The following is a 6,707-nucleotide window of genomic DNA, read 5'->3' as shown; positions in this document are numbered from 1 at the left end:
TTTCAATGAAGCTCCTTTGTGAGTGACCTAGAATAATTAGGCTTGGAGGTGCCCATTGGTAACTGTGTGGTAACAAGTGGCCTATGTATTGGGGAATATTATGGTAATCTCACATAACATTTTCAACAGCAAACGACGTCTATGAAGCTGACCTAGTTCATTTAGCTCCTGCAATTCCAACAGCCAAATTCATCCCATTTTTAAGTGGGTGCAATGCCACTAACAGCAGTAAAGTTAGGGAGTTGTTCATACTTACACCAAAACTAAAATTGGCTCTGTTTGCAAGGAAGATTCTTCAAAATATGGACATGCAGAGCTGTAGAGAGCAAAGACAGACTTGAGAGGCTTGAGCAGCTGGTGTAACTAACAGGTTGTTGTTGGGAAATAAAAACAGCAGACCATTATGGCAACCATACATGTCAAAGCAGTAATGCATCGGCTCTCAACAGTGTTCTGTGATTTTGTTTGGTGGTAAAGACCAGTGAAAGGTGGTTTAAAGTTTATTGTGGATGGATCAGCCTGGTGATTACCTCCTTCATTTATTCAAGTTTGTTAATAAAATCAAGAAGGTACAGGTTGAACTTTTCTAGTTTGGCACCCTCAGGACTTGACTAGCATCAAACAAGGCAATTTGCCAGACCACGGGAAGTCAATATTGTCTGGAAGCATTACCAACACTGCAACTGCTTACAGAGCTCTTAGAAGGTACTTAAAGATAAATAACAGCTAAATAACAGCACAGAATACTGAGAGCCCGAACTGGTGGCTGTAAATAAACTTTATGGGACCATGGGAAACTTGGTCACACCCATGAAAAGTGGTCATCTGGCCAACAAAAGTCATGCCAGATTATGGATGTTGCTGCATGAGGGAGTGCCAGACTAGACCAGTTCAACCTGTATAAAAATAAAGAAGGGAAAAGTCACACAAATTCCCAAATGGCTCTCAGAACTGAAGGTCCTAGAATGTCTGCAAATAATTCCTTCTGGAGGCCACGACTTCCTCTTTCCTAGGCTATGAAATACAGGGTATTAAAGATAAAACTCTTTAAACTTACAGCTGCAGCAGATTCTTATTCTCTTATATTGTCCAGCCACTAGAGAGAGACAGAGTCCTACCTGTTACCAGCATTCATTACAATAGCTCAGAAATTAACCGCTTCTTATTAAAATTCACTTAGTAAGAACTTCAGTTCACATTCCCCACAATATATGGTGCATAAAAGAAAACAAGAGCTAGAGCTCTCTTCCTTCCCCTAAACCTCAGATGGAACCTGCACAAAATCTCTTTGTAGGTTCAGTTACATTTCGTTAAAATTTCTCCCCAGAACCCAGAGACTATGACCATACAAGCTGCATCATCATCTTCTTCTTCTTCTGTCTCTTTCCCCTTTCCCCCCACCCACTGTATAAACCCTGGATTCTTATTATCTGCTCCAGATCTGAAGAAGCGTGTCTTACCTACAAAAGCTCATCACCTAATAAATAAAGTTGTTAGTCTTTAAGGTGCTACGGGACTGCATTTTTTTGTGAAACACAAGTATCCGTAACAAGACTAATTAATCTCTGTGCTGGATTGAATTATCAAGGGCAATTTATTGCAGTTCCTGACACCCTCCTGAATGGGCCAACAGAACAGTCAACAACTTTGATTGTTTTCCAATCAAGGACCCAGGACTAGTTCCAAGGGCAGACTACAGAGGGAAGCCTCTGCAGGGAACTGGTGTTCTCACTTTGTACTCCACGCAGCTGGAGGGTTCCAGATAGCCAGTTGCCCTGTGTTCTGCAGCTGATCATTTGGGCGCCCAACAGAAAGCAGTAGAAATCTTATGTAAGGGTTAGATGGGATCTGTTCTAAGCTCCATTTTTCCCACTGGATGACCCTTGAGAGACAATCACAGGATTGCAAGAGGCAGAAGATGGGAGGGGCCAACCTACCTGCCACACTGATTGGCTCATGAATCACACAACGATGAGCATACACACTTTCTCCAATATCTAGGCTTTTGTTGTTGTTTCTTTTTCTTTTTTTCCTAAAGAGCTATAACTCTTGTGAGCTTTGAGAGTAAATGCTACGGTCTTTTAAAAACTCGTGTGCAAACTTTCGTTCTTTGGTTACTGGTCATAGGACCTGCAAGGGGTTAGTCTATAAACTAATGCTCTGAAGCAAGCATGCATACGTCATTTGGGCTATATCTACACTGCAACTGGATACATGCCTGTTAGCGGGGCCAAGGCTAGTCTGCTAAAAACAACTGTGTGGACGTTTGTTAGGGCTCTGCTGGAGCTCAGAGGGATGGGCCTGACAGTCCAAGCCCTGCTACCAGAGGGGCTTCAACCTCTGCCACATCCAGGGCAACAGACAGCTCCATCTCCCACCTCTGCCGCAGGGGCTGACAGCTCCTGCTCCTCCCAGAGTCACAGCAGTTGAAGGCAAAGAAGTCATGGAGGCTCATTAAATTCTGGGAATCTGAGACCTTCATAACTAAATCTTATCCTTATAAATGACTAATAGCATTAACACTGCCACTGTGAGGCCATAAAACAAAGATTTAGCACTTGGTTTAAGAGATGACTGAAAATTTTAATGCCTAATTTAACCATCTCAAAAAGCCTTAGCTCACTCCTCAGCAGACTGTCCAGTATGGCCCTCAGACCACTTAGAAGACTGCCATTAAAACAAAGACATTTACTGAAATGCAGTATTTACAGCATTGCCTATATGTACAATCCCTACTAAATATACCTATCAAATCTATTTATTTGGCTGCTGTCACCCTAGTCTGTGAGTGCCTCATAAGTGCTTAATACAAGTGAGTAAGAATACACAGTTCCCCACCACCCAACATACACTTGCATACCTTTTGCCACAGCAGGACATGCACTGAAATTGGTACAGTACAGAGAAGCATGGCCCCTGAGCAAGGATGACACACAAATTTAAAAATGGCTTTGCAGTAGATGTTTCACTAAGGACTTAGGCGTTTTAAAATCTGACTTCACTTGGAATTAGAGCGAAGCATGAAGATTTTGAAATTCTCTGTGAATGAAATTTCTGAGGACAAAATCTAATTTGGATTAGTGATACGTTTCATTGCAACAAAATTGAAATATTTTGTTTGGATATTTCATTGTTTGATATTATTCATATATAATACAAAATATAAATAGTACAAATGCAAAATCATTTGAAGGTATAAAGTCAAAATGTTTCTTTCCAAAAACATCTAACTAAAGAGATGGTTTTGGAATTATCATAACTGTTTTTTGTTGTTGTGTTTTCAGCTTTCCACCAAAACAATAAACCTGATCTCCTAAAGCATATTGGTTTTGACAGAACTTTTATGGAAAATGGTTCAGCACAAGTTTTCTGACCAGCTGCACTTGTCATAGGAGAAATGACCAAACCTGGCCGAAGGGTATCCTTCTAGTCCCAGGCTTCTGCCTTCCGTAGGGTAGTCTAGAGCTGTGGTTCCCAAACAGGCCTGTGTGTACCACTGTTGTACACAGAGGTCTTCCAGGGGATATATCAACTCATATGGATATTTGCCTATTTTAACAAAAGTCAATATAAATACTACTGAAGTTGGTACAAACTAGAATTTCATCCACACAGTGACTTGTTATACTGCTCCATATACTGTACACTGAACTGTAAATATCCTAATTGATTTATTTTATAAATACATGGTGAAAATGAGAAAGTGTATGACACTTTTTCCATAACAGTGTGTTGTGATGCTTTATAAGCACGTAGCTCTTAAGTGAAGTGAAACTTGGGGGCACACAAGACTAATCAGACTTGGGAGCAGTAACCTATGAAGGTTAAAAAACATAAGAACGGCCATACTGGGTCAGATCAAAGGTTCATCTAGCCCAGTATCCTGTCTGTTGACCATTGCTAATGCTAGATGCCCATGAGGGACTGAACAGAACAGGTAATCATTGAGTGAATCCTGTCATCCATTTCCAGCCTCTGACAAACAGGCTAGGACACCATTCCTATCTAACCTAGCTAATACATATTGATGGATCTAAACTCTATGACTTTATCTAGTTCTTTTTTGAACCCTGCTAAAGTCCTGGTCTTCACCACATCCTCTGGCAAAGAGTTCAACAGGTTGACTGTGTGCTGTGTGAAGACAACTTTCCTTTTGTTTGTTGTAAACCCACTAACCATTAATTTAATTTGGTGACCTCTAGCTCTTATGTTAACAGGACAAGGAAATAACTTTTCCTTATACACTTTCTCCCTAACTGTCATGATTTTATAGATCTCTATCATATATTCCCCACCCCCCTGCCCCTTTTCTAAGCTGAAAAGTCCAAGTCTTTTTAATTTCTTTTTAATATGGCACCTGTTCCAAACCCCTAATCATTTTTGTTGCCCTTTTCTGAACCTTTTCCAATATATCTTTCTGGAGATCAGAGCTATGTCCACACTAGAAGCATCTATCGACAGAAGTTACTATTGACAGAGGAATCTCCACAGAACCTCTGTCAACAGATTGCCGCTACACACAACTTTCTCTGTGGACAGAGAACTACCAGACTGCACTGCCTTCTGGTGACAGACAGTGGAATGGCAGCTTTGCAAACACGGCTGCCCGGCAACCAGAAGCCCACTCTGTCGACAGAAGTGTCTACACTTTACAGCTGGGTCTACACGTGCCCCTTTCTTTCGAAAGGGGCATGTTAATGAGCAGGTTTGAAAGATGCTAATGAGATGCTACAATTAATATGCGGCACCTCATTAGCATAATGGCGGCCATGGCAATTCAAAAGTGCGGCTTTTCGAATCGCACGCTGCCCATGGAGACAGGACCTTCTGAAAGGACACCCCCAGTTTTCGAAAGCCCTTCTTCCTATCTGTGATCCTTTCGGAAAGTCCCGTCTCCACGGGCAGCATGCGATTCGAAAAGCCGCACTTTTGAATTGCCGCGGCCGCCATTATGCTAATGAGGTGCTGCATATTCATTGCAGCGCCTCATTAGCATTTTTTGAACTTGCTCATTAACATGCCCCTTTCGAAAGGATGGGGCACGTGTAGACCCAGCCTACTTGTGCTGACAGTACCTGTCGATAGAGAGTTATGCCTCATATTTTTGAGGGATAACTGTCGAGGCAAAAGCACAATTCTGTCCAGACTCTGTCAACAGAAGGCTTTATGAGTGTAGATGCTCCCTGAGTTCTGTCAACAGAAGACCCCTTCAGTTGACAGAACTCTCCAGTGTAGACGCAGCTGAGGAGACCAAATCTGTATGCAGTATTCAAGATGTGGGTGTACCATGGATTTATATACAGGCAATAAGGTATTATTTGTCTTATTCTCTATCTCTTTTTTTAATGATGCCTAACATTCTGTTTGCTTTTTTTGACTGCTGTCACACATTGAGTGGACGTTTGCAGAGAACCAGCTACACTGACTCCAAGATTTCTCACTTGAATGTTGAAGGGTCTAGAAGGCGAGCTATTCACACTTTTCTTCCAGTTCATTACCAGCCATTGCAGGGAAGACTGGTGCACAGATTTTGCATAATTCTAACTATAGAATATATGACATATTCCAGAAGGCAATATAACTATTTCCAACTGGGCTGATTTATCTGTGTTAGTCATTTTCAGGTTAAAGTCGCCTGCCAAATTTGTTCCTCTTTTTCTATATAGCTTCCTTATATGCATAACTTACTGAGCTGCCTTCCTGGTACTGACACCGATATTGTACAAAAATACATCAATTACCATCTGTTAAACATTTAACAAAAACCTATGGAATGTTGGCAAAACATGTTCCTTAATAAAATAACTTGTTAAATGGAAAAAATTGGGTAAAGAAACAGGAGATGAATGAAACAGCTCGGCAGATTTTAACAGAGGATCTGTTTTTAATAAATAATCCATGTGTCATATATCATGGCTGTGGCTGCACAAATATTGATACATATAAATCTATGTATCGCAAGAATTGGCTTGAAGAATTAAGTTATATATCATCGCTTATGTACAGCCCAAGACAGAATTACCTCCAGAGATGATTTTAAAAATGCACATGGATAGGGATGAAATGTAGAAAAATTACAGGGGATTTTCTCAACCCTCATAAACAAGCTTTTTCATTTATATTTTCTTTCTTTACTTGGAACTTACTTTGTTCTTCTCATGCACATCAGTAGAATTGCTCTTCAGTTGCATGTGGGGAGAAGTGAGATTACAAGTAAAGGGAATTTTTTAAGGTCAGAGCAACACTAAACAAATAGGTTGACCTAGCTATGTCGCTCAGGGGTGTGAAAAATGCACATGCCTGAGCAACATAATTAAGCTGACCTAACCCCAAATGTAGACCACACAAGATCAATGAAAGTAGTCATCTTAGCTACCGCCTCTCAAGGACGCGGATTAACTATAGCAATAGGAGACCTCCTTCTATCATAAAAAGGGGTGTCTACACTGCCATGCTATAGAAGCACAGCTGCATTGAGTGACTGAAGTGTAAGGATAGTCTAAGAAAAGAGGAGGCTGCAGATAGCCAAAGAGAGATTCCTAGCTCAGGAGACATTTATATTCATGTGCAGAGTTAGACATGTTTTGGTGTGTGCCAATTAAAAAATAACCTTCCTACTAATTACGTAGACAATATGATGCATGATCCTCCTGATCTCACTGCTGCCTGTCTAGCCATTTATACTTAATATCTGAGCTGACAATATC

General features: G+C 40.8%; 1 non-coding gene across 1 annotated transcript; it reads left to right on the top strand.

The window, feature by feature from the left end:
* The first annotated feature begins 2,861 nt into the window (after nucleotides 1-2,861).
* LOC142017269 (U6 spliceosomal RNA) lies at nucleotides 2,862-2,966 on the top strand. Its single transcript, XR_012646504.1, has one exon. It is a non-coding gene; the product is annotated as a U6 spliceosomal RNA (small nuclear RNA).
* The last annotated feature ends 3,741 nt before the right edge of the window (nucleotides 2,967-6,707 follow it).

The sequence above is a fragment of the Carettochelys insculpta genome, chromosome 8 (genome assembly GCF_033958435.1).
Source record: "Carettochelys insculpta isolate YL-2023 chromosome 8, ASM3395843v1, whole genome shotgun sequence".
Lineage (NCBI taxonomy): Eukaryota > Metazoa > Chordata > Testudines > Carettochelyidae > Carettochelys > Carettochelys insculpta.
This window is presented reverse-complemented; position numbering and strand designations above follow the sequence as displayed.